This window comes from Athene cunicularia (assembly GCF_003259725.1).
Source record: "Athene cunicularia isolate RWA chromosome 5 unlocalized genomic scaffold, athCun1 chr5_part1, whole genome shotgun sequence".
NCBI classification, from domain to species: Eukaryota; Metazoa; Chordata; class Aves; order Strigiformes; family Strigidae; genus Athene; species Athene cunicularia.
The window spans coordinates 11,240,944-11,245,400 of record NW_020799101.1 but is presented as its reverse complement, the minus strand read 5'-3'; the positions used below and the strand labels follow the sequence as shown (position 1 = coordinate 11,245,400).

At 35.6% G+C, this 4,457-nt stretch overlaps 1 protein-coding gene across 7 annotated transcripts in view; it reads left to right on the top strand.

Moving 5' to 3' along the window:
• The window catches only part of KLC1 (kinesin light chain 1), a 51,712-nt gene that overhangs the window by 4,831 nt on the left and 42,424 nt on the right, over positions 1 to 4,457 (top strand). The window lies entirely within an intron of this gene.

Genomic DNA, 4,457 nt, shown 5'->3' with positions numbered 1-4,457 from the left:
AGGGACCCCGGGCAGAGCCGGGGCTGAGGGAGGCTGCCGGCCTCGCCCCTCCGTCGGGCTCAAATCGGCTCCGTGGGGCGTGCGGCGCTTTGTTTTTACTTCACGTACTTAGCTTAGGTGATTTATTCTGTTGCTAATTCAGAAATGGTGAAAGGAGAAGTGAGGACGGCTCTCTTGGGTTTTGTAAATAGTGACCGGATTTATGTATTGTAGGTCACCCACCGTGCTGTCGTCGGAGGCGATCCGTAGACTTAGGTCTTGGCCAGATTTCTACACTTCTAAAATAAGAAATGTGGAAAAGCATTGATTAGGAGCACGTTATTCTAACAAAATGACATAAATGCATAGCTGACTTAATTGATAACTGTATCTTTAGGGTAGAGATTAATTAAGCACTTTAAAATCTTACTCATTCTGGCTTTGTGTTTCTAATATTTTTAGGTAACAAGATGCCTGATTTGTAGATCTGCATAGCAGTTGTCTGTAATCACTATAAGGAACTTCTTGGCTCCTTAGTGAATTCTGTGTTCTAAGCATATTGGAGAATATTTTACTGACCAAAGCAGCATCACCCAGTGTAATGCTACCCCCTGGCTTTATTAAGGCTACTGAATCAATCAATGATGATGCTCTTACTCTCCTTTTTTTTTTTTTTTCCCCCCCCGTTAATGATTTCCATTAGTATATATGATTGAAATGTAGCAGCAGTACTCAGTACTGCTCATGGAATCAGAATCAGAAAATAAAAATAGCTAGAAAAAAAGTGAAAGTTTGTTTTCATAGTTTGCTTTGAACAGCAAAATGGTGAGTAAATGTCATTCGTGATATAAAATACTTTCACAGTTATACATAAAAAATACATAAAATGTAGGCTATTAAAATGTAATTTTAGCATTCTTGCAGTTGGCAGACAGTTCACTAACAATTACTTTGGGAAGTAATTGTCTCTTTCACTTCCACTTTTGTATTTGCACTACACTTAAATAGGAAACATGCATTGGAAGCTAAAAAGGAATCTTTGAGATTTAGACAGTTTAGCATTTTAATTAAAAAAAAACCCAACAAACCAACAAAAACCAAAACAAACAAAAACCCTCAACAATGCTAAAAACAACCTTTTTGAATGCACAGTTGATTTCAAATTCTTTTGGAAAATAGCTTTATTTTAATTGATTATGAATTCCAGAGCTTCAGCGAAACACGATAGAGGATATTATAACCCTAGGATTATAGATACAATTGAAAGTAACACATTCAGCAGTTACTGGCAGCAGAGAGAAAGCTGATCCATCTGGTGATTCTGAGCAGAAGACCTTGTATTTTATAAGTCACTTGCAGCTTATTTTTGTGAACACATGGCTTAAGAGGAACTTTTTGTGAAATTACAACAGATACATAGACCCCGAGTAGCTCCATTTAGACATGTGTTTTATATGATGCAGAACCATGTGGGTAAACGCAGGGAATTCAAATTGTCAGTTCTGAAACTTGCACAACAATGCAGTATCACTTCTGCATCATGTTGCAGTTAAAGTTTGGCAACCTTTCTGTTTCCAAAGGATTATGATGGAACTGGACAATTCCAGTAATCAGAAATTCTAACATCATTCCCTTCACTTTTGTAATCAAAGAAAACATGCATTCATATGTAATTTAAAAAGAGAATAAAGTTACCCTCCAAATGTCTCATGAAATAGCCTCATTTACTGTTTGTCAAATTACTGTGATGTGCTAACAGTGCCTTATTAATGGAAACTGATTTTAAAAAGGTTTGTGTTTGACAAAAGAAGAATTGCATACAGAATTATTAATTAAATTTGTGGGAGTCAAGAATACAATCTTCTGAATGTTTTGGACATATAAGAATCAAAATAATACTCTACAGACACTTAAAGCATATAAGAGCAATTGCTGCTTCCTCTGTTTATGAAGAACTTGCCACGGTAATGGCAGAAAACCCTTACTTGTGTGCTACCCCTATGTAGTATGTATCTCTCTCTGTATATCTGTATATGTAGATATATTTGTGTATACACACCTACATATGTCCCTTATTTAATTGGGAGTTTGTGGAAATATAGTAGCATCATGCTCAGTTCTGAGTCCATTTACTGCAGCTTCTGTTTCTCGAGATGTGAGCTTGTGCAGTTACTCTGTCGTCTCTTCCTCTGTTTGGCTTCTCTGGCAGACATGCAGGTGGATTTATTCTGGGATTAATAATATCTCTTCAGCTGCACAGGTCATGATTACTTTAAAACTTAATTCAGTGTACAAATACTTGTTAAATGAATGTTTTTATAGGAGGGAGTAGAAAGTAAGGAAATTTGGGTAAATTAATAAATAAGCTAAATAGACTTCTGTATTTAATGTTGAAGAGCATAGCAGCAGATAGTGATGGAGGACAGGCATGCAAGGTCTATTTACATAAACACCTCTTGTCTCTGCCTCCAGGGTGTTGTTCAGTATGACCTAACCATCGTAAAAATGGACCAATTCCATCATAGTTGCAGTGAAGTGGCTGGTCACAGGTGTTTCTCTTAATCCAGCCTGTATAATACATTGTGTTTCCAAATTAATTTTTAATAGTTTTATAGTCACATCATATTTATCTTGACTAATGTTTAGAAAAAAAGGTTTCTTTTCAATGTTAACTCCCATTTTCCTTAAAACAAAAGCATGCCCATATAATAACCAATAGATACTTCGTGGTAATCAAGTATCAGTCAAAGACAGATTGTTCATTCTGAAAAGAAACCTCTTTGACTTCGAATAGAACTGATCATAATAGTTATATCCTGAGTCACAGTCAGGTTCAGATATTTTTGAGGTATTAATGTTTTCCCAGTGATTTTTTTTTTAGTGCATTTTCCTTTCTGAAAGCAGGTTGTAGAAATAAGTGTGGTTCCTTTGAAAAATTACTTGATCAATAAATGTCTGACCAGAAAAAGGTGAGAGGCTTTTGTTGCTTTCATTTTATGGGATTTAAATTGCGGACTTTGTTAGAGGGTCAGAGCCAGAATTGCAGATGCTTTCAGTGATGGAGGAATTATTTCCATAGGGTTTTGTGTAAGGTGCTTTGCAGGCATCAGGCTTAAGATGACACTAAACTTTTTTTTTTTTTTTTGTGCTAGACAGTTAATATATTTAATAATGACAGGCCATAGTAAATAGGCAAGCACGAGGATTGAGAATATATGCTTCCAGTACTGAGAATGTATGCTTCAAGTACCGATAATATATTTGGAAATGTGAACAAAGGAGTTGTTCTCGGAGGATGAACACTAAAGCACAGTTGACACTAGATATGCTAATTTCTTATAATGTATGAAGAAAATTAATTTCTGGTAGATGACACTTTCTTCAGACTCGGTCAACTAAAAAAACAGATACAAGTAATAGTATCTGTGTGTTGATTTAATTACTGTTTGTTTCTTTGAATCCAGTTTATCTCCCATGGACTCTGCTATTTAACTCTTTTAGTGCACAGAAACAACCGTCACTCTGACATCTGTGTTTTGACATGTATGTGGAATTGAATGTTTTGTCAGTTATTGTTAGTCATCTTTCTTGCTAAAAATTAGGGAGGGCATGGAGTCATGCCATCTTCTATTCCAAATATGCTTTCCCTCTGTTATCTACTCAGATGTACAGATTTTTTACATGATTTCTCAATGTCAACGTCTTGCTTACAGGTAAAAGTAGTAAAGTATCTTTTGCAGGTAGACTTAAAAGTGAGCAGTTTCCTATTTTGGTTCTTTTGTAAATATCTGCCATAAAACCCATTCGTCAAATTGTGTTTCTGGGATTATGTCAGAACTATAGCTGATTTATTAAATTTTGGAGTGAATAGAGCAAAGGATGTGTAACCAGCCTAGTCAGTAGTACTGGCTTCCTTAATTATGCTCATTATGTGATATACCCCAGTAAACCATTAAAAAAGTTAACGTTGCACTAATTAATATGCAGAAGGTCAAGAAATGTCTAACATGAAGCTGAACTTTTTGGTACAGCTTAAAAAGTTGTATTGAAAAATCAGTCTTTTTAAAGGACAGTACTTAAATTTTGTTGGAATTATTTGCATTACATACAAAACCTGATATATTCAAAAACTTTCTTAAATCCTATGCTGCTGTCCCCTTTGGCAGCATATTACTACTAATATTTTACGCTGTTCTATTATTGTGCTTTGTCTGAAGACAGCACAAGAAGTTGAATGTTAACAAAAAAATAAGATTACTTGCCATGTGCTGTTATTTATTTGTGTGTATGTGCCATTCCACAGTGTAGAGGGTGGTGGTTTTAAACTTTTTAAGGGATTGCAGTAAGTGCATTCTTGCAGTATATCTTGAGTTAGCTCCTTCCAGCTGATATTTGTTGAATGATTTGCAAAGCATGCCATACAGGTTATGGACTAGAAGAGGAGGAGCGGGGGGGTTCTGTGTTGAGGGTAGCTCCTG